General features: G+C 51.3%; 1 protein-coding gene and 1 pseudogene across 4 annotated transcripts in view; one reads left to right on the forward strand and one right to left on the reverse strand.

Annotated features, from left to right (window-relative positions):
• The window catches only part of SMPD3 (sphingomyelin phosphodiesterase 3), an 83,636-nt gene that overhangs the window by 13,125 nt on the left and 46,849 nt on the right, over positions 1-23,662 (forward strand). The window lies entirely within an intron of this gene.
• Positions 11,935-20,433, reverse strand: LOC144378771 (heterogeneous nuclear ribonucleoprotein D-like pseudogene; annotated as a pseudogene). Its single transcript, XR_013444043.1, has 2 exons — positions 20,062-20,433; positions 11,935-13,715 (listed from the first exon to the last, which is right to left on the reverse strand). The product of XR_013444043.1 is annotated as a heterogeneous nuclear ribonucleoprotein D-like pseudogene (transcript).

Consider the following 23,662-nt stretch of genomic DNA (forward strand, 5'->3'; position numbering starts at 1 on the left):
GTGTGGCTGGGGCAAGGCCTCCCCAGAACAGGCCCCTGTGTGTTGGGGACACAGAGGAGCAACTATCTTGCATAAATGAAAAAAATGCCAGAGTGTTTAATTTAAGCAAGTCGTTTAAAGCTTTTTAATTGCCCCATAGAGAGAGTTTTAATATACATTAGAGCAATACCTGGTTAAGAGAGTAGACAAATGGGGCGCCTGGGTGGCTCAGTTGGTTAAGCGACTGCCTTCGGCTCAGGTCATGATCCTGGAGTCCCTGGATCGAGTCCCGCATCGGGCTCCCTGCTCGGCAGGGAGTCTGCTTCTCCCTCTGACCCTCCCCCCTCTCATGTGCTGTCTCTCTCATTCTCTCTCTCTCAAATAAATAAATAAAATCTTTAAAAAAAAAAAAAAAAAAAAAAGAGAGTAGACAAATGGAAGCACTGAAAAAGCCCTCACTGAAATCTTAAAAAGTCTTAAAAAGCCTCTTTTCAAATAATTCATGTGCCCAGGAAATTTCATGCAGAGCCTATCAGGCTCAACCACGTCTCTAGGCCAGAGCCAAGACCCAGGCAGCTCCAGTCCCCCATCCACTCTCACTCTGGTCTTTAGCCCTGGGACCATCTCTCTGCAGAGAGCTCAGCCCTGCCAGCTGGGACCACGGCTGCTCAGGCTGCTTTTCTCAGTAAGGGCCAGCAGGCACCTCTTCCTGGGGGCTTCCGAAGGCAGTGGTGAGGACATTTCCTGCCTCGCCCCGTCACCATCCCCAAACACACCTACCCCCTGGCTGGGGCCTGGATGGTCCCTTTATCTTGCAGGAAGCACCACTGGGCACCTATGCAGGACTCCATTCCCAGAGTGAGCAAACAAAGAAAAAACTACAGAGGGCCTTTAAAACCATTCTGCAGAGGATGTTGCCTCCACCAAAAGGAGATGAGAAGGGGCCAGGCTGAGATAAGCAGAGCTGCTTAGAAACCGAACACAGAGACAAATCAAAAACATTCATTGGAGGCAATAGAATGCAGATCAGTGGAGTGAGAATCAAGATGTCTCCCGTCCAAATCACTGCAGAAGATAAAAGAAATCATCTGCTATGGCGCAAAAGTCAGAAAAGAAAGGAAATCCAGAAAACATAAAACAAGATGACAGGAGGCTACCCAAAATGGTTCTGCAATAAAAGTGAGTCTTTAACATTCCCTTGTTACAAGACAAAGGCTCCCAGATTAAATAAATGCAAGAGACTCAGGTAAAATAAAACAACGCCAGGGTAGGCAAAGCTATACCAGTTAAATGCAAACAAAAGCAAAAGCATGAGCGGCTATATCAAGACAAAGCACAATTTTAAGGCAATAAGTAGCATCAGGCAGGATGAAAAGGGCAATTTTATATTCTTAGGAGCAACTGTGAAAGCATAACTGTTCTGAACATTTGTACACTCGGGATTTTAGCATCAGGACACTTGAGGCGAAACCCACTGCTGTTGGAAATACGAGATGAAGACAGTTGTGGGCATAAATTTACGTGCTACTCGCAGTACCTGACCTGACATCTAGTAGCCAGAACATGTACAACAGCCGGAAGGAGTAATATTCTGAAGAGGACTGAGGCGAATGCTGAACTTTGTACCCGTGCGAATGATGTTTGCCATGTTTTAAAAGACCATCATAGATTGATACTTGGGATATAAATGTTAAATTGAGTACAGATTTATATATACAGTATAATTCTAATCACAACTTTAATAACCCTAAGCCACTGAAAAGCCACTGAAAGAAAATATACCAAAAGGTTGACATTTGGTGTGTTCAGAAAGGTTTGAAATTAGGTATTTAAAATTTCTTTCCGCTTTTTCTTCCCAGTGTTCTTTAATGATCATATAATATTCTATGAGTTTAAAAAAAGTGAACTGAAAAAAATAGTTTTAGACTCATCCCCATCACACAGGATTTATGATTTTGAAGATTTGGATAAAATTAACAAGAACAGGGGGCACCTGGTTGGCTCAGTCAGTTAAGCATCTGCCTTCAGCTCAGGTCATGATCCTGGGGTCCCGGGATCGAGCCCCACATCGGGCTCCCTGCTCAGCGGGAGGCCTGCTTCTCCCTCTCCCTCTGCCTGCTGCTCCCCCTGCTTGTGCCCTCTCTGTCAAATAAATAAATAAAATCTTTAAAAAAAAAAAAAATTAACAAGAACAGCGGACAGGAATCCCAGCAGGCCCCACACAGCCTGGGGCTCTTGGCCCCTCTAAACCCACCTGGTCACCTCAAAACCCTGGGGCACCTATGTCTTCCCAATTCCACTCCCATCTCTTCTACTGTGCCTTTATGACCCTTCCAACCTCCACTGACAGCTCAGCTGTGTTTTCCCCAAGACAGACCCTGGTCTCCTTGCTTTTCCCCCTCCACCCATGCCCCTGCTGACCTCACCTACTCTGGGAGAGGGATGCAGCTCCCCTCTATATGCCAAGGCCTCATGAATGCATCTCTAGCTCCAAATTCACCACAGAGTTTCAAGGGTGTACATCAGCCTGCAGACTGGATGTCAACCCAGATGCGGGGGCAGGCATGGTGGACATGCCTGCAGAGGAAACGGTCAGTGAAGCCCCTCCGAGCACAGGGCGCAGGGATTGAATGTGAAGCAAAGATGCCCCAAGGGGTAGTGATGAGAGCATGTAGAGCATCCACAGTCAGAGGTAAAAGAAGGTTTCCATGAAAGAATAAGATAAATCAGCACCTTGAGCATAGTTCTCCGTATGCCATTTGAAAGCAGAACCTACAGCTCTGATGTATGGGACGATGAATTAGGATTGTGGCGTAATCAAGAAAAACATCAAAGTCAAATTTAAAAACCAGGCCCAGACTGCCGTGGCCCCTGGAACGCTTACGTGGGATCCCTCAAATTCCCTTCTGCCCACCACACACATCCAGCTCCTGGCTCAGCGGACAGATCCGGCTCCACCACTGAAATTTGCTGGGCAGGAGCTTCTGGTCTGGCCTCCTGACTTTTTGGGGCAGAACAGAAAGTCTGTAAATACCCTCAAGTCTTTAATCTACCAGCAGAAAGAGTGAGGATGAGATCAGTTTCTTAGCCCACTGATGTGGTATGTTAATTTTAAGGTACAGTTTCTTTTGAAAATGACCAAAATAAACTTAACTACTAACCCTAAACATATATTCTTATCAATCTCAGCTCTAAGTACCTATTCTTTATGGGAAGTAAATTACTTTAAGAGAGCTTTCTAAAATTATTACATACAATTTCTCTTGCATTCCTAGGTCTGGGTTGATCTCCAGTTACCCTTTTGTTTTCAAAGGCAAACATACATGAGACCACTCTTTGGAAACAGGGATTCATGAGATACTATGCAGCCACCTGGTTCTAGAGAAGAGGTAGGGCTAAGTCACCTCTAGCAAGTCACTTAACTCTCCTAATTTGCAAACTCCATAAATAAAGGGAAGAGAATCATACCTACCTTAAAATACTGTTGTAAAGAAAATCACGCTTCCCTATGTCAAGTGCCTAGTACAGTGTGTCTTGCAGTAGGAGCTCAGTAAACCTAGCAGTTATTCTCCTACCAAGTAGTGGTTTTTAGCCTCTGTGACCCCACTGCTGTGTGTGATGGACGTGAGACATTCTGGGGAAAACTCCTGCATCTCCCACAGTTCCCAACCACACAGCTCTCCTTCCGCATCCTTTCCCCTCCCACTCAAGAAACATCCAAAGGCATATGACTAAAATTGAAGTGATAATAGGAAAAGCCCCTAGAACCTTTGCTTATTTGTTTTTTAAGGTAAATTAGTCCCAAAGGTGACTACTTTAGCATCAGTGGCAAATAAATGGGAACTCACCAATGTCTAAAAGACAAGTCCCAACTGTTTGAGAACCTAGTTTCTCAGAACCAGACATATTGTAACTTCCCTGGGACTCACAAGCCCTAACATCCCCCCTCAACCTGTGAGACCTGGAGGCCCTTCTCCTGGCCCCAGTCAGATTCTCAAGCACTTGAGTATCTAGGGCCACATTTTCTTACTTCCCCCACTCCCACCAAACCTCACCCTCTCTCTGGTACAGTTCCTTGCCTTTAGCGGATAGTTAATAAATGTTTCATAAATAAATGTGTCTAAATTCTGGCCCTACTTTTGTGCCTCCCTGCACTGGCCCTAGCAAATGTGCATTATGAGCCATAGTCAGGTCAGGTGACCTGGCTTCCAGCAATAATGTGCACAGAAGGCAAATGATTAAATAATGCATGTCTATCCACTTGACACGACATTTTGCAGCCACTGGATATGATGCGCTCAAAGACTCAAAGGCCACATGGAGACACAGCTAACATTAACTGAATAAATAGACCATAAAGCGAGTGTCCTTGTCCAGCCATCACACACATGGACCCAGATCGAAGGGGAAGGCCGAAGAGAATTGATTGCTGTGAGAGGGGTGGGAATCTGCCTGATGTGTTTCTAAATTCTCTTCTATGTGGCTTGGTTTTTACAATGAACAGCAGGAGATGGTGGGGAAAGGCCCCAAGAATGGAAAGGAGTCCAGGGCTTCCTCATAGGCACATGGCCAAACTCAGTGCACTGAACTCAAAATGAAGGCTGAGGAGCTGAACTCGGGAAAGGATGCGGAAGCCAGAGTCCACTCAGGAACAAAATGTGGACTTGACCCAAAATAGCGGTCGTGCTCAGCCTCAGAGTCTGAATTAATCCTCTTCTTAGTTTATTGACATCTATGAAATTGATTCTCTCCACAGAATCACAACCCGTGGCCCTGGCATTGCAGTTGATAAAAAGCATGACTGGGGAGGCAGTAGGAAGCATCTGTACCAAATATTCACAGAGGCCCAGCGTGGGCTCTGCTCAGACTCAGGTGTTCTCTCCGGAAAATGTTCTCAGGCATCCCTGGGAAGAATGAGGAAGGGGAAAGGGAGAGGGACAGGTGGGGGAGGAGGGCCTAGGCAGCTTCTGCTGCTCTCAAGTCAAAGTTGACCTCAAGGGTCACCTCCTCTACACTCAAACTGGAAGCATGGCCCCACTTTAGCTTCCTTTCCTCACTGCAGACCCGGACATTACTCCCCTCTCCTAAGACAGGGCCCACTGCTTGGTCCAGAGAACTGTTTCCCCTTCATTTGGAAAAGAAGAGGGAACGGCATAGCCCAGAAGGCTCATAGAGACTCACTGCTGACAAGGATAACCAGGCCAGGCCAGTGTCGGCCCTGGGCTCCTCCCCACCTGGGCTAACCCGACTGTGTTACACTGCAGGCCAGGGAAGAAGGGCCGGTGGTGCCCATCACATGTACCTCAAGCTCCCTTCTCCCGCCCCAAGCTCTTGTTGAGAGCGGAAACCACTGCTCTCCCAGAGTCAATGTAGTAGCCTTGAGGCCCGGTGTCCTCCAACCTACCCAGGTCCTTCTCAGGAAATCCAGCCCTACACCAGTGGTTGCCGGAGCAGTCAAAGCTCCCTGGTCACTGGCCACAGAGGCCTCCTTGTTTTTCAGAACAACACTGCCCGAGCACAGAGCACGAACCAGTCCTCATACAGCTCGGACTGGCTCTGGAAGCCCTGATTACAGCGAGCCTTACTTGGAGTATGGGAGCTGGCAGACAGATTGCCTGGGCTGAGCCCCGTGTCTGACAGGAAAGCAGATAGGCCTTGACTTTGTCCACATTTGAATCCAGGTCATCAGTAATCCAGCCTTAGGGTTTCCACGCACCCTACCTCAGAGTACCTGGTGGGCCAGGACCAACGCCAGATTCATAACACAACAATGACCCAGACCCTCACCCATGTCTGCTTCCCCAAAAGTGCAGCCTTCAGAGAGAGGTAGTCACCCAGGAGCAGCGCCCAGGGCAGCCAGGTTTGGTTATACCACTGAGCCTCCTCCCCGGCTCAGCCGGGTTGGCCTGCCTCCAGCCAGAGCCGCCACTGTGCGCTGGGACTTGTGATGCACAGTAGTTCCCAGAACCGAGAACCTGATGGATCATGGCGTCTTCTGGGCTCTCTGCACACACCACGGCATGGCCATCAGTGGCCATATATGCCTTTCTCTTCCAGGCAGGGACCAAGTATGACCCCTTATCCCAAGTCCAGGCTCAGGCGCAGATGGAGGGCTCTGTGATGTGGGGACCACAGGAACTGCCTCTTGCAAACCTCCCAAGCTTACTCTTTCTTCTCCTTCCAGAATCAGAAGGGAAAAGAAGGGATTAGATATCCCACTTCACAGCATGACTTCCTGGAAAGGCCCTTTCTCCCTATGACCAGTTCTGCTATCCACCTCCTGCCCTTTTGAAGTCTGGCCTCAAGACAGGAGGACAAGAGGGTAAAACCACCCTCTCCTTTGAAAGCCCAAGGCAAGAAGCCTCCTCTGGAGCAAGTTGTCCAGGCCCTTCTGCTTCTGCGCCTGCTCCCCCACATCTGCAGGGGGGGTGGTGGCAATGGGCTGAAGGGTGCTTTCAATTTGCAAACTGAGGGAGAGTAGCTGTTTGAGGTTCCAGGCAGCCTGTGCGACCATCGTATTCGAACTGTGGCCTCCAATGCCCCCGTCAGGGACCGGTCCTTCATCTTTCTGATCTCAGTTTATTGCCCTCAGCTTCCTAATGTCTTTTTCCATGGCCAGATCTTCTCGGGCAATGCTCACAGAAGCAAAGGGCCTTCAGGCTGGAAAATCATGGGCCGTTAGCCGCTATAAGTGGAGTCAAGTGCTTTTGTCTCCACGGTGATGTTTGTTTTCCTGCTCCCAGGATGAGGCAGAGGCTGCTTGGATGCTCCAAGGCAAACGAGAAGTAGGAAGCAGACAAAAGCAGTCACAAGCTCACAGGAAGTCGAGGGCATCCAGCAGAGGGACAGGAAGGTGCTTCCTTTGGGGCAGGCCCATTTACTGGCATTGAGGTCTTTCTCTGAAGACGTGTTTCCTTTGCATTTCTGGGGCTGTAGCACAGGGAACTAGGGACGAGGTCCTCAGGTGAACCCCTCTTATACCTGCTCCCGCTCTCCAAGCTCCATCTCTCCCCTCTGCCCTACACACTCCTTCCCTCCTTCCTTTGTCTGATTTCATGTCTCAGCTCCCAAATGTAGAGGGGGCTGCACAGAGCTCACGCACTGAGGCCCGAGCACACAGTGTGTCGGGGTCCCCCAGTTATTTTGGGCTCCCTGTCCTGTTCCTATGACTCAAAGGCAAGAGTTGCACACATCCTGACCCAGAGTCGTCCTGTTGGTTTCTGCCCATAGCACTAGGTCTGGTACGGTCCAGTAATAGCCACCAGCCACATGTGGCTAAGTTAAATAAAATTTAAAATCTAGTTTCTCAGTCACACTAGCCACAATTCAAGTTCTCTATAGTCATGTGTGTCTTGTGGCTACCATATTGGACAACAGATACAGAACATTTCCATCACTGCAGAGAGTTCTAGTGAACAGCGCTGCCCAGGGCCTCAAGGTATTTCAGGGTCCTGACATCTTCACTGAATGCATTCACTATTTTTCCAGGCTCTTCTCTGTCACCTACAAGTTTGGTGACCACAGAGAAGTAGGAAGACCATCTTTGTTTAGATCCAACAGACCTGAGCTTAAATCTCTGATTAAAACCTAGGAGCTGGGTGCCTGGGTGGCTCAGTCGTTAAGCGTCTGCCTTCGGCTCAGGTCATGTTCCCAGGGTCCTGGGATCGAGTCCCACATCGGGCTCCCTGCTTGGCAGGAGGCCTGCTTCTCCCTCTCCCACTCCCCCTGCTTGTGTTCCTGCTCTCGCTCGCTGTCAAATAAATAAATAAAATCTTTTTAAAAAAAATAAAACCGGGGCGCCTGGGTGGCTCAGTTGGTTAAGCAACTGCCTTCAGCTCAGGTCGTGATCCTGGAGTCCCAGGATCGAGTCCCACATCAGGCTCCCCGCTCAGTGGGGAGTCTACTTCTCCCTCTGACCCTCTCCCCTCTCATGCTCTCTCTCACTCTCTCTCTCTCAAATAAATAAATAAAATCTTTAAAAAAAATAAAAAAAATTAAAAAATAAATAAAACCTAGGAGTTGAGTGTCCCTAGGATGGTCCAGCTTCCTCATCTGTAAAATGGGAATAATCCTATCAACCTAAGTAGATTGATGGCAGGATTCACTGGGCAAATGTAAAGTTCCTGGCAGAGCAGCAGCCCATAAATGCAGTTATGGGTCTTGTTATTGATAAACTGTCAAACAGCATAGGCTTGAGGTCTGGGTCCGTGTGAGAGATTAAATGCACGCCCATGGTCAGGACTGGAAAATGAGTACAGTGACAGAAATAGCAACGAGAAGTGGAGATTGGCCCCTCGGCCTCTTGGGGATATTTCTATTTTTGGTGCTAGTTCCTTGCCAAATGGATTTTAAATCAATTGTTAAGGGCTTTTCATTGCTTCACAGTTTTATGAAACATGTCTCTCTCTCGGATATTTAGTAACTACCACTGGAAAGCCCTGTCCGTGAGTCACTTCTACAAGAGCCAAACAGTAGTGGGGAGCTGCTAGGCCAGCCGGGGTCAGCTTGAGGTCACCATCCGGAGACCCAGAGGAATGGCGTTGTATGGTCATGAACTGGTTATTTGCATGACCTTGGCCGGCTGGCTTACCACCCTTTGTTTCCTCTTCTTCCAGGGCCCCATCCCCATAATGACATAATGAATGGGGTTGTCAAAGATCAAATGAGGTTATTGAATCAACAGTCATTTCTTTGTGGGTGCACCTGTGTCTGGCACTCATGGGGCCTGGTTCTGCGTGAAACCTTAGTACATGACCAGCAAACATGTTGACTGGATGGCTGATCATATAAAGATCCTATTGAGAACAATGCTACACAGTTTGCAAAACTGGGGCAGGATTATTAATAGTGCAAGAGATAAGACAGTCTAGAATAGAACCTCTACTCTATTTTCACCTTTGTTCTACTCTTTGAAGTTTATCTTCCTTGAGGAAAACCTGGCCCACTATGAAGACCACGGGCCTCTGTATCCTTTTTGGTCCAACTCGCTCACTCAGCACCCCTCTGAGCACCCTTCACCTGCCAGGCTCTGTGCTAAGCGTACGTCATCGTCCTCAGGGAAACATGTGTGCTGGCTTCCCTGCAGCATAGCACAGGAGAGGAAGACTGGCAAACCCAGGTGCCTCCCTCCTGGGTGGTGTATAGCTCCCTAGCTCCCTCTCTCTCCGCGCTGCTCCTTGTTCTCCAGATCCCCACGACTCAGCACCAGCCTGGGCTGGGCCTTGGCCAGATACAGAGTATCCACCAGCCTCCCAGTGTCTAGGTTCACCCATCCTCATCCTCTTGCAGCTCTAACAACAATCCGAAGAGCTTAGGATTGGATGCTTTCCGTGGGGCCTCCACCTTTCTGCCTCTGCCCTCCTTTCTTCCCATCCCACATCTGCTCCAGTGGCCAGCAGAGCTACTCTGAATCCTCCCTAGGGACGTCCTGCTCCCCATGGCATCCAGTGGAGTTTGCCCCCCACTCATGCCATATGCTTCAGGAGCCAAAGACGCTCTTAGAGAGCTGAGGAAGCTGGACCCCTTCCCTTTTTCTGGGGTAAACCCAGCCACTGACTCTTCATATGGAATCTTCTAACCTTCTGGCTGGAGGAGACCTTCTTGACATACAGGGCTCCTGCCCGTGATGCCTCTACCCCAAACAGCCTACTTCTTTTGAATAGGAGAGGTCCTCTCTCATCAGTTCCAGCCTTGGTCCTTGGTCACCTCGACCTCTTACCAGCTCACTCTGGGCCATGTCCACCCTCAGTGTGGGCTCCCCACCCCCTCCTGTGGCTTCTAGATGCTCCCTCTCCCAGTCCGGCTCTGCTGGATGGCATTACCCCAGTGGCTCCTGCAACACCCCCAGAGGCACTGCTGGGCTCCGGAGCCACCCACAGCAGCCTCCAGGACGTGTTCTGTGCCAGTCTGTTCTTCCGGACTCAGAGCTGCCCACAGAGCCTGGAAGAGCACCAAGCTTAGGCAATACTGGCTAGTGGGTGAACAATGGGGTGGGCCAAGGCCCCACGTCCAGGCCTGAAGCAGAGGTCTTGGGTGCAAGAAAAAGACCCCTGAGCAGATAGACCCAACCGAGTTTGCTGGTGGACTCCCTGTGGTATGCCGGGAAAAGCCCTCGGCCTCACAGAGCAAGGTCACAGAATAGGGGTGAACAGGGTGATCTTTGAGCTCCCTTCTGGGTCATAAGGAAGGCCAGGAGGAGGCAGGAAAAGCTGGGTCAAAATCCTGGCTGACAACTAACTTGACATGTCATCTCTCTGAGCCTCCGTTTCCTCAAATGCAAAATGGGATGATACCAGTATCTGACTCAGGTTGCTGTGAAGACCCACACATCGAGGTGAAAATGACCCCGAAGCCCCCTGAGGACTGTGTGACTGTTCACAATCTTAACTAAAATCCTATAAACCAGGGCAGGACTGTACAATGTACAATGGTTAAAGAAACTTCCTTTTCCAGGAGAATCCGACATTTTAAGTGGAAAGGGGCCTCACTGTCCACCAGGAGCCTGTGCAGCCCTGCCCCTCCCGGCTCCACCCCCCCTTTCTGTGGCAGATCCACCTGGAGGAGGCGGGACCTTCACCCTCCGTTCCCTGGAGGTTAAACTGAGACCACACAAGGAGCAATTTGCAGTCACCTCAGCTCTGTGGCCAAGGAGACAGTTCCCTCCGCTTTCTCCCCAAATCTGCAGCAACGGCAAACTACAACAGAAACCCTCAGTAGGAGGTGGAATGCCTCATCTCTGGTTGGCCCCTCACCACAGACCCCCAGCAGCTGGGGCTCACACTTTGGTAACATTAGCAAAATGCTGCTTTTCCTCCTTGGAGCACTTGCCTGTCCTCTGCCTCCCACACCCTTCCAGCCCCTTTCAGGGGGGCTCTCCCTCTGTCTTGCCCAAGCACCTCACCCTGGTCACAGCTCCAATGACCACCAGGCCCAGGGTCTATGGCTTCCCCAGTCCGGGGCAAGGAAAGAGGTTAATTCTGAAACCGTGAGGGCCTCTGCAGAATCAAAATAAACCTTTTCCTCTGCCCAGAATAAATTGTGCCTCCTACTGAGGATTTCTGTTGGAGTTGGAGGACGCCTAGGATTATCTTACAGTTACTTATCTTACAGTTTTGGACGTCAGAAGCCCAAGATCAATTTCGCTGAGCTAAAATCCAAGTGTCGCCAGGTTGGAGTTCCTCTGGAAGCTCTAGGGGAGAATCCATTTCCTTGCTTTTTCTAACATCCAGGGGTTGCCTGAATTCCTTGGCTTGTGGTGCCTTCCTCCATCTTCAAAGTGTTTCACTTTCTGCTTCTACTGCAATCCCCTTCTTCCCTTTGGCGTTCTTGCCTCCCTCTTATAAGGCCTGCTGGGATTACACTGGGCCCACCTGGATAACCTAAAATAAGCTCCCCAGTTCAGAACCCTTAGGTTAATCACATCTGCGGAGTTCCTTTTCCCCCAGGTTCTAGGGATTAGGGCATGGACCTTTGTCAGGGGCTGCTATTCAGCCTACCGCTGGCAGGTCACTTAACCCCAGAGCCTTGGTGTCCTCAGCCAAGTGGGGAATAAAAGCCCACCCCCACCCCCGACTCTTGTGTGGGTCAAACCCAGTGGTGCCTTGGAATGTCCATGGCCCAGGAATGGAGGCTGAGCTCTGAGTGTGAGGCCTCACTCCCTGGTCAAGCTCGAAAGGATGGTGCCTGGGAAATTACAGTGAAGGAAGTAGGGTTGGGGCTTGGCTGTTCTACCTGGCATGGTGTCTCTGGGGCAGCTGGTTTGCACTAACATTGCCGAGTAGATCACAAGTTTACTAAGCCCGGGGCCAGACACAGAGGGCACATATGCCCGGTGGAGTGGATCTGATGGCCAGGAGCTTCATCTAGGTCTCCTCCTCCTCCCTCATCCTCACCTCCAGGTAGTCACCCAGCCCTGTCGATCTTTTTTTTTTTTTTTTTTAACAATCACACAAGGAAGCATTTATTTGAGATTTAACATGAAATCATACAAATAAAATTTGTATAAACACAAATCCACATCGAGCCATAACACAGCAGAAGACAAAATAAAAGCAAAGAAAACTAATCGGCGGCTATGTACAGTTGCACACAGCTGTGTCTCGTACGCTAGAAAGTCTTTTACAAAATCATCATCTTAGATCAACAGAAGACCAATCTTCAAGGTCGTCCTGCAAGATGGGTTAACTTCAGCAATCTCCTCCTGTTTTCTCCAACGTCCTCCTTCAGTATGGCTGGTAATTGTTTTGGCGATCGCCACCCCGTCGAGCCGCCTCGCCGTAAGTGCTCTGTTGGCCAGTGTAGCCCGCATATCGCCGTCCGTACCCCGTATAATCACGGCCGCCGTAGCCACTGCAGTTTTGATCACCACATACGCACTACTGTCATTTCCATATCCTTGATCATCATAGTTATTAAATCCTTGGTTCCAGTTTGGGCCCTGACCTCGTCCACGACCCCTAGTACCAGCTCGTCCACCGGCTGCAGCACCTCTTCCTCCTTTTCGTTGTTGCTGTTGCCGTCTGTATACCTCTTTGGGTTGTGCAACTTTGATTTCACACTTCCCAGAACCGATTTGATGATATCTGCTTTCTAACAGTTTCTTTACCGGCTCTTCGTCTGTATATGTGATAAAACAAAATCCTCTTCTTTCATTTGTTTTTGTATCCATGGGAAGTTTCAATATTTTCGATCTCTCCAAAGGCTCCAAAATATTCTTTAATTTGTTCTTCAGAAGTATCTGGGCTCAATCCACCCACAAAAACCTTTTTGGGGGGGTTCTTTCCCTTTTAAAGCTTTGGCCCTTTTGGGGTCTATCAATTTACCATCCAATCTGTGTTCTTTCAGTTCCAAAACCTTATCAACACTAGCAGCATCTTTGAAAAGCACAAATCCAAATCCTCTTGATCTTCCAGTCACTGGATCTGTTTTAATTGTACAGTCTACAACTTCCCCAGGTTGAGACAAATATTCAGTCAGATCTTTCTTGCTTGTATCCCAGCTCAAGCCTCCAATAAACATTTTACCGTCATCCTGCTGATTCTTGCTCGTGGTGATCTTGGATCCCTCTGCGAATTCCTCTCTGTTGCTGTACTCGTTCGTGTCCTCCATGGTGGCGGAGCTGTCGGCTGGGGCTGCTGGCGCTCAGTGCGGGCCGCGGCAGGAGCGGCGGCGGAGCGTTTTATCTGTCCATCTCCTTTCTAAATGCCCCTCAAGCCCCTTCTCTCCACCCCACTGCCGTGCCCAAGCGGATCTCCATCCATACTCCCCTGGCTCATTGGCGTAGTCAGTGGCCCCACAGCCTGCTGCCTCCCCCCCCTCACCTCATATACATATCTCCCTGAATTTTCATCTCAGAACACAAATCTGAGCATGTCTTCTTCACCCCCAGTTAAGCGGGCTCTTTGCAACTCCCGATGAGCTGCAGGCTGTCGGAACCACAGGAAGCAGGTGGCGATGTGTGCGGGCAGAGCTGGGGATGGGAGGGAAGCAGATAAGCGATAGGGGCTGGGGGGTGCCGTGCAGCTGGGACAGCAGGGACGGGCCTGATCCCAAAGGCCCCAGGTGCAGGTGCCGTAGGCTCTGATATGCTGACGGGTGCAGGCCTGAGCTCCATTAGCTCCTAGTTAGCTTTGGTGGACCAGTGGTTGGCCACTGGGCAGGGCCCAGCCACGGAGCTGTTGGCGGGCTCCTAACTTGAATGAGAAATGGCTTCTGAGGGCCAGTTATTCTTTCAAGGTCTGGAAAGACAAGTGAGGAAATCTTTTCTCTGCAAATGATTTTAGCCAAACCGCTGGGATGAGGAATGCCCCCAGGGGCCTGGCAGAGCCGAAGGCCGTGGCTTGCCAGGGCAGTGATTTGGTTTCTGTCTGCATTAGCTAAAGACATGTAAAGTGGATTCAGCGCACCCCCCCAACCTGAGCCACCACCATGAAGCTTAATTAATGCTTGCAAAGTGCTCTGAGGCCTCAGCTGAGAGGCCTCACCCGAACGCAGACTACCCTTATTAATCACTGCCACAGCACCGAGTGGGGTGGCCTGTGGGTAGCTGCCTCCATGCACCATGATTTTGAAGAGCGGCCCTCATCAGCTGGCTCCAAAGCAGCTTAGCTGGAGGAGGCAGCCGGGCAGGAGCCACTCCACCCACCGGGCTGTTATCTCCGTGCTCTAAGGAGAGGGGATAAAACTCCCACCCTGCCGAGCAGGGATAATGGGAGGCCTGCCAGGTAATGGCGAAGCATCTTGTTAAATCCTGGAGGACTAGGCTGTGCGGCCTTGCCAGGGCGAGCCAGGTGGAGGAGCGTGCTGACTCTGCATCAGGCTGGGTGTCTTGGGGCAAGTCCCTCAACCTCTCTGAGCCTCAGTTTCCTCATCTGCACAGCAGAATAATAATCATCACACCCTCTGCCTTATAGGATTGTCAGATTCAAATGACAGAGCACGTGAAAAGGCCTCTTGGCTACAGTAATGAAATCCAGGGTAAGAATAGTAATACTAATAGTGATAGCTGGTAAGGACACACCACATGGCAGGCATTCCCCTAGTGAGCTACACTGAGCCCCATATTATAGACAAGGAAGAAGCAGCAGCACAAAGAAGTCCAGTGACCTCCAGTTTCCCATAGCTAGTGAAAAATGGAGCCAGGAAATGGGCCCAGGGCAGGCTAGCTCCAAAGTCTGTTCTGCCCTCCCCTCTCGGATGCTGCCTTTATCAGCATAGCCATTATACTCATTTTAGGAACAAGACTGTGTGCTTCACTACGATCATCATCGCCATTGGGGTAAACAGACCAGCCCGTGCTTGGAAACTGGACCCCGAGGCTTCTGTGCTCTGTCGGGCAAGGGGTATGGGAGTCTCTGGTCTTCTTTGATCTTTTGTCTTCCATAGGGAGGGAAGAAAATGTTATGGAGATAGAGGTGAAGTGCGTGGGTTTTCTCACTCAACAAAACTCTGGAGGTGCAAGGAAATGTGTAGGCAACAGATTTGTAGGGAGAATCGTCAATAGATGCTGAGGAAGAGTGAAAACTGCAGGCTCCCACCCCCTTCCTCAGGTTAGGCAGTGAGGGGGACATTGTCCCCACATGCGACAGGCTAGGGGCTGCCTGTGGGTGACAGAGCAGGAGGTCTCTGGTCCCCCAGGCACTGACTGTCCCTCTTACACTGGCTGATCCCACAAAGGAAGGCTCCCGAGGCTGATTAATGTGCTCCGCAAATCCCTGCAAGGGGCTCAAGAGCCACCGCCTGTGAGCCTCTCCCTGTCTTGGTGGCCACAGCAGCTCTGAGGCAGCTTCCGCCCAGCGGTGTGGCCCCGGGTCCCTCAGCCCTCCAGGACTAAACAGCCCAGCCAGACGCATGCTCTGCCCCCGAACCTCCCTTCACTTCTTTGCTCCTCTCCCCCTTTCCTGAGGCCCACCCCTACAGACCATACCGGGGCCTGCTCTGTGCCCAGCTGTGCCCTCACGCGACCCTCCCTCCGTCCTGCCTTCATGCTACCCCCCACTCGCCGCCCCCCGCCAAGAGGATGCACTCCAGAGGCCAGTTCTAGAGCAGGTACAGGGATGGCTCCCTGCTCCCGACTCTCTTCATCCCCCAGAAAGACAAGGGACTCCAGTGGTACACCCATCTTTGGATGAGCTCAAAACCAAAGTTCAAGCCCAGGCGCCATTTATGAGGGGACAGAGCCAGGGGCAGGTTGACTATAGAAATGGACAAAACAAAGGCTTTTCTGGGCGCCTGGGTGGCTCAGTTGGTTAAGCGACTGCCTTCAGCTCAGGTCATGATCCTGGAGTCCCAGGATCGAGTCCCGCATCGGGCTCCCTGCTCAGCAGGGAGTCTGCTTCTCCCTCTCCCACTCCCCCCTCTTGTGCTCTCTCTCTCTCTCAAATAAATAAATAAAAATCTTTAAAAAAAAAAAAAAAAAAAAAGAAAGGCTTTTCTAAGCCACCTGCCCTTCGAAATGGGCTTTTCTGTCCCAATATGGGTTCTAAACAGGTTTGCAAGGTAACGGGCAGCATATGGAGTGCCAGCGTGCGCTGAAATGCATAAAACCGCCTCAGCTGCCTGGAGGGGACGCGACGCTGTAACAGGGGTGCTATTCCGCTCCTTCCGCACTTGCCTTCGGGGAACGTGGCCCTCCCGGGAAAGTGAGTCTCTCACCCTAGGCAAGATCGCAGCTTTAAAAAATTTAGTGCAATTCTTTTTATATCAGATGGTTATATTTAAAGTAGCCAAAGGCCTAGATTTACATCGTCTTGGTTAAATTACTCATCACCGATCTCTCGTCTACAAACTTTTTTTCATTTTCTGAAGGCTCGGTTTGCATAAAGAGTTTGAGTTTTCGTTTTCCTCCAGCCAAGTATGTGCTCATTTATGTCATGGGCATTTTAATTGTGTTTCCACCTGCCTGGATTAACAATCAGCAAACATCCCCACTGGTCCCTCTGCCAGCCCATACAGTCTGCCGTGAGGTGCGGGGGCCTGGGTGGGCGCCTTTCTCCCATTAGAAAGTAAAACCCAATAGGCCAGAAACGCATCCTGGCTGACAGCCAGCACGTGCCAGGAAGGAAGAAGTTCCGACCCAACACATGGTAGGGCAGAGTCATGAGAGCAGCAGGATGTTATAAAAAATTGTTATTAATGTCTACCATTTATTGAGCCCTTGATACACACCAGCCACGTGCTTACTGTGTGTATCTTCAAAATAATTCTGTGATGCAGGCATCAGGCCCACTCCCTGGCTGAAAAAACTCTGGTTTAGAGAAGTTGTGACTTGGCAAATGTCCCAGAGCTGGTAACTGGCAGCCGGGTCTCTCTGACAACACACCCCTACGGCTGCCTGTGTTTACTCATTTGTAGCCCACCTCATCCCAAACACTCTGAGGCAGCTCAGAGGAAGCTGGGTGATACAGCAAAACACCACAAATCACCATGGTGAGAGAGGTACTTTAAGGGGACTCAGAAGGCAACAGGGTGTCATGTAACACATGAACCTCACTCAGGGCTCTGAGCTTCCTAGCAGCCAAAGCAAAGAAAGGCCACTCTCTTCCCCCCAGTTACTGGTGTTGGTAGCATAAACACAAATCAAACACAGACCTAAGGCCCAACTTTTCCTAAGTTCAAGTCCAAAAACAAACAAATGCCTCCCAGGTGACCTCTCAGGGAGGCTGGAGTGTACCAAAGGCGTGTAACAATAGAACAGTCGAGGCATCTCAGCAGAGCAGGTGCCAGGGTGGCGCTGGAGGCGTGGGCACGGGGAGGGGAGGGAGGGGAGGGACGGGAGGGGCCGTGGGCCAGCCCAGCCTCTCTCTCTGCTAGGCCATGGCAGCTTAGACTGGGGAACCCAATTTCTGTGCAGATTTGATAGTTCAAGGAAAGGAAGAAGGAAGGATCGAGCAGAGAAAGTGAGCCAGACTCTGGTTGTATGAGGCCTCGGCATTTCGACAAGGAACTCAGGAGCTGAGATGGCCCCTCAGGGGTGCCCCAGGTGGAGGTCAAGGGGCCCAGCCTCAGTGCCTCCTCTCCATCAGCCAAGCACTGACCACAGGCCAGCCTCCAGGAGGGGCCTTAAACCTGAGTGCGGCAGCTCCCCTCGGCGGAGGGCGATTCCCAGGGAGGGACAAAGCTGTGAGAGCATCTGGGGGATGGACGTGTCAGCCCTGAAGATGGGGTCTAGGCAGAAACCACAGCAGCCACTACAAAGAGCCTTTGGGTGCAGTGTTTGTGACCGAGAACCCTCGCAGTCCGTGGGGAGCTTTCCAGCCACAGAGATCTTTTCTTTTTTTTTTTTTTAATTTGGAGAGTGAGAGTGTATGCACATGAGCAAGTTGGGGAGGGGCAGAGGGAGAGAATCTCAGACACACTCCCCACTGACCGTGGAGCCCAACACTGGGCTCCATCTCACCACCACGAGATCGTGACCTGAGCCAAAAATCACAAGTCAGGTGCTCAACTGACTGAGCCAGGCAGGCAGGCACCCCTCCAGCCCCAGAGCTCTTGTGGGGGCTGAAGCATCCTCCAAGGATACAGGCCTCCCACCTGGGCCTGGACAAGGCAGGCACTAGGACCAGCCAAGACGGCCTTGGAACCTAGCCTTGGCCATGCCACACCGGGTAGACAGGGCTGGAGCCCCTGCTCCTGTTAGCAAGGGCAGCAGTAATTTCGGCCTGGAAACTTCAACGGCCACCTAAGGCACACCTACCTACACACACACACAACTTCAGAAACACAAGGTTCATCAAGCGCCTGGCTTTAGCAGTATTATTGCTTCCTGGTGAACCTGCCAAGGTAAACTGTCAGCTAAGCATACAAGGAGGAGGCAGAATGAGGGAACGAGTTGGGTGGTGCCTGTAAGAGGAAACCTGCCAGGGTTAGGAGAAAATGGCCTTGGCCTTCGACCCAGACTTTGCAGGTTGCCAGTGACGCGCTGGAGGAGAGTGTCAGGAGGGACCAGGAGCACACCCTGCTGGGAAGCCTGCAAGGGCTCGGGGAGGGAAGCATGGGACCTGGAGTGTAGGCCTGGGACAGCTGGGGCTCTGAGGCCCAGGGAGCTCGAGACGGGGAGCAGGTGTGGAGGACAGAGCAGCCCCATGAGAATTTTCATTCCCTGACCTGGGCCCAGCAGGGGCCTGCTCCCCATGCACAGTGGTGACAGAAGCCTGTCACTTTTCTTAATGGAGGCCTGGTCTCGGAGCCTCGCGGAAGGCAGGATCCCCGGCCCCATTCCGACTCCGTTTGGGTCTGCCTGGCCTCACCTAGCTACCCTGGTGCCCAGCGCAGGTGCGGTCAGTTCGAATCTGATGAGATGAACTCTTTAAATAGCTACCCTCATGGATAATCAATTATTTCAGAGCTTTAATACTAAATCAGGCCATTGGACACGTTTGGGGGGCACAAGTGCTGTATCTGAGCCAAAAACTGCCCTTTCTCTTTCACTTTGCAAAGCAGACATGTCATGTTAAATCCCTAATGGTCTAAGACAGGTCTCTTGTGACCTAAAAAAGAAAAAAAGCTAAAGAGGTAGACTCTCCAAGATTTGTATAGGTAATTTGTAGATCTTTTCAAAGCAGGCTCTTCATTTGAAGGGTATAAAGGATCACAAAATAGAACCTCTTCTGGCCGTTTAAAACAAGTGTCAGCTATAAATATTTCTTCAAGTCGGGATTAAAATAATATATACACAGTAGCCGTGGTCACACTTTTCAGGTGACCTACAGTTAAAAGGTCCTAGCAGGGAGAAAATTTAAGATGTGGATAAAGTTCCCGCTGACAGATCTCTTGGAAACCCCCAAGAAGCCCGCTCCAAAACTTCTAGCCAGGAAAACAAACCGTCCGCAAACCTGCAGAGCTGGCTGAAATCACAGCCGAGCCTCAGCCTTGCTGGTCAGCCTGGATCTCTCTCCCGTGTGCACAGGTTAACACAGGCGCAAGCCCGAAAGCAACCCTCCAGGCTGTGTCTCCCCCCCGCCGCAGACTCCCGGGGTCTCCCTGAGCCCCTGTTCTCCCAGACACCTCTCTGACCACTCCCTACGCTTCTCCACAGAGTCTGTTTCCTCGAACTCGAATGCCAGTGATTCCTGAAACTTCTCTTCCTCGCCCTCTTTGGGTCTCACCCTGTACTCGCCCCATGGGATCTCGTCCACTCATTGGCTTCAGCTACCAGTGTGCTGGCCTCATCCACTTTCCTATCTCTGGCTTGACTCTCTCCCTAACTGCACTTTTGAGTCCCATGCTCCAATGGACAGGGCCACCCGGATGTCCCTCCATCAGCTCAGTGGCTACCTGCCCAACTCTGACTCCTCACTGATGCCCAAATCCATACCACCCCTCCCCCATCTCATCTTCTCCTGAGGCATCACCATCCACCCAGGTGCCCAGGCCACGGGCCGGAGAGACCTCCTCCCAGGATCCCCTCTCCCCCAGCCCTCCGTGTGACAGCAATCCGTCCTCCAGATACAGCATGTCCTGTATCCCACCACCACGTCCCTGGGTGGCCAAGGCCACCCCCTGCCCGGCCATGCTGCCTCTGAACCCTTCCGCTCCCACAGCCGGGGTGACCTTTGCAGAACACAAATGAGACCTGTCACTCACCGGATCTGATGTCTGCAGGATCTGGCTGCCGGGCTCCTTCATCTCCCACCACGCCCCTGCTGGCCGGACCCAAGAGCGGTTGCTTCCCCCTTCAGGTTTTTGCCCATGGCCGCGCCTTCTGTTCTACTTGGACACAAATCAAGAAACAAAAGCCAGCTCCCATTTGTGGGGCTTGGAGTCCTCCCAGGCCCAGGGACTGCCACCAGGAAACCCGACTCCACCTCCCAAATCCCCTCCTCTCTCCAGGGGGTGGGCTGTGCGGGAGAGACCAGGCTGGGCCTCCCCCCGCCCCCCAACCAGGCAGGGCTGCACACAATTGAGCATAGATGGAGCGTGGTTTTGATAAAGAAGAGGAGACACAGCTGCTCCTTATCTTCCCATAGGCCCTCGTAAAGACCTTCTCGAAGTTCTGAATTAGTAAAGGGGAAAGTGAGGATTTTACTGTCCAGGCTGCGTTTTCAAAACTATCATTCTCTATCATTCTCCAGTTGCCTGCTCAGCTTCACAAAAGCCATTGAATTACCAAGTGCCCCTTTAAAAATGTCTTCGTGACGGGGATCTCGAAGATACTTGTTTAGCTTCCAGCTGCAAGGACTTCCCAGGTCACCCAAGTCCGTATGCGGCGGAGGCCCATCAGAGTCTGGGGACATCCAGTGGCGGGGAGGGGGGGCCAGCTCAGGGGATCTATCCCCAGGCCGTGGTCTGGCAGCACCCTCCTCAGGATCCCCATTGCCAGTGGCCCAAGCCAGGCCTCCTCTGTCCCCTCAGGTGCAAGTCATGGTCAGGATGGTGGAAGGTTCTCTCCACTCAGTCCTCACCTGCCCAGACCTCGTCGGGCAGCACATTCGACCTCTAGGAGAGCCTGGAAAAGGGGGATCTTCCCAATTTTGCATGCGAGGGAATGGAGGCCCAGGGAGGTGAGGGTTCCTGCTCCAGCTTTCACACTTGGCATGTAGCAGCGGGTCAGGGATTCTGATCAAGGACCCCGGTCTGTACCGTCCATGTTCTACCCCTTGAGAGTCCCTGACTTCGTGTCCTTGAACCTGCAAACAGGAATTTAACACACATAGGGAAGGGGAGGGGGGGATTAGTATGAGCTGTTTCCAAAGGAGGATTAGATCCTCTTTTGGATCCATTTTAATACACTGCCACGTTTTCATGACTAGCCTGGATTTCTCTGAGTCCACTTATCTTTTTATAGTTTGACCTTTACACAGGAAAAACCTCAATGATTTTCCACTGTTTTGAATAAACTGAAATGTATGTATTTTTCTGAATGATTACAGGATGAAAAACAGGGCCTGTCACCATCAAAGTCCTTCAGGAGTAATTTCCCCTGGAGGACAGAGCTCACAAAACTACCCCCTCGTGATGGGGCTCTCGCAGCCATTGTTTATCTTCCAGCTGCAAGGACTTCACCACTCATGGTCTACACCCGAGGAGAGGAGAGCTTTGTCCTGGATTCAGGGGCAGGAGCAGGGCTGGGCCCCCACCTGCAGCCCACAGAGTAGCCAAAGCTATGGAGGCCAGGGCAGGAACACTGGGCCCCAAGGTGAGCTGACCAGACAGAGAGCATCACCAGCTCCCTTGAGGGCATTCCCTGAGCTCAGGCCCGATAGGCCGTCTGTTGCCAGAGAGCAGGTGGTCCCCACAGGCACTCTGCCCAGAACTGGAAGGAAGTAGAGGGCAGTGAGAAAAGCATTCACGGTGTGAGCTGGGGCAAATCACTTCAACCTTCTAAGCCTACTTTCTTTTCCATAAAATGGTAAAAAATCGTGGTTACTTGTAGGATTGTTAGGAAGTTAACAGATTTAAGCTGGTGAGTACATAGTAGATGCTCGATAAAAGTGGCTCCATTTCCTCTTCAAGAGCCGAAACTTTTTAAAGAACGACTTCCTGACATATAACGTACGCTGCCTTGCCTTCTTAAGCAATGGAGATGGAACATGGTTTCACAATGTCTTCATAACTTGGGGATCCTCTTCACAAAAATATGAGAATCACAGAATATCAGGCTGGCGTGGGAATTGGGAGCCTGTCCAGGCTGATCCCTCACCATGATGATCTCACACAGTTGAGATTTTTCTGAGCCGCTTACGTTGTACCTTTTCTCTTGATTTTGATTTTTTTCTCTTTCAGTTCAAATCAGGTAACAATGTTTATTAGAACTGTGTGTCAAATAAAAGCAGGTTGGCTCTCAGTGAGGGCTTAAGGGTGTCTCCTTACAAAGCAGAACACGCTAGTATTGCAGGTGCTGTGGTGGCCATTTTGACTGCGCAGAAACGTTTTGTTTACTTCTGGATTCACTGCTATGTTTTGGGAGGTAGATGTGGCTGGAAATCTGTTGAATTTCCTGATCTTGACCTTTTATATACATTTGGTGTTAAGTGGTTTGATCTCTTGTGGGACGAGGGGGCTGTCATGCTGGCTGTGCCGCCCCCCCCACCGCGTGTCTGGCAGCCAGGGATGGCAGCATATCTTGGCACCGGGCATTGGGCCAGCAGGCACTCATGGTTCTTAGCAGGCTGCTGGGGGGTAACTTAACAGTCAGTGAAATCTGCCACGTCCTCACCGTCCACTCATTCCTCATAATCTGTACTTCGTGCCCTCTCTTCCTATTGCGTTCCCAGGAAAATGTGCAGCTCTCCCCAGAGTCTCGCTCTGGGCACAGCTCTGCCCAGTGGCAACTGCTTCTGCTTCCACGCATTGCATTTTCCCAGCATCCTCCTACCTCCTTTCCTCCTTCTTGTCTCCTTGCTGGTTCTAGGTGCCGGCCCTCCCCCCAAACCTATCTTTGGCTTCTCTTCTCAGCAAATGCCCCTTGGCTGCTCACAAACATCCTGATGCAAAAGACCCTTACCCACCTTCTGCCTCTGTGGCTACCCCTGGTCCAGGCCCCCGTTCCCAGCTGCCTCCCACCTTCTCAAACTCATCATGTCCCCAAACACCTTACTTCCCCCCACACTCTCATTTCTGTGCAAGGCACACTGGCCCCCCCAGCGCCTCAGTCAATTTCCATTCCTCGCCCCCAGCTCCCACCCTCAGCACTTCCTGCTGGCTGCCCCACTGCGTGGGATCCCCAGGGCCTCGCAGCCACTTCCCCTGGGAGGGCATTAGGAATTCCGTTTCACAGAGTCAAAAACCAAGATAAAGCATGGGGCTTGCTTTAGTGGCCCAGCTAGTTTTCGGAGGATGTGACACATGTTGGCTGCGTGTTCCTCCATTGCTGGGCGTGGGCTCCATTTTCTTTGCTCATTATCCATCATCATTTCCACCTGCCCAACCTCAATTCTGGGGGCAGCCCAGCCTCAGTGCGGCCCCATCCCTTCCCCAGTGCCCCCATTTCCACCCCTTACTCCCTACCCCTCCGCTCATGCCTGCTGGCGAGCGAGGAGGGACTCCAAGGAGAAAATCCCACAAACCCAGGCTTCCAGTTTGAACTGTAGTGGTCACTTTGGCAGGGGATGGTGGAGGGTGGCAGCCCCAGCTCTGAGCCCCTGTCTGGCCAGGCAGCGTGACCCCCATAACTGGAGCTCTCCACTCTAGCCCTGCAGTGGTTCCTGAACACCAGGTACCCAAGGACTTTGTGCCCGTCCCTGAT

The sequence above is a fragment of the Halichoerus grypus genome, chromosome 15 (genome assembly GCF_964656455.1).
Source record: "Halichoerus grypus chromosome 15, mHalGry1.hap1.1, whole genome shotgun sequence".
Lineage (NCBI taxonomy): Eukaryota > Metazoa > Chordata > Mammalia > Carnivora > Phocidae > Halichoerus > Halichoerus grypus.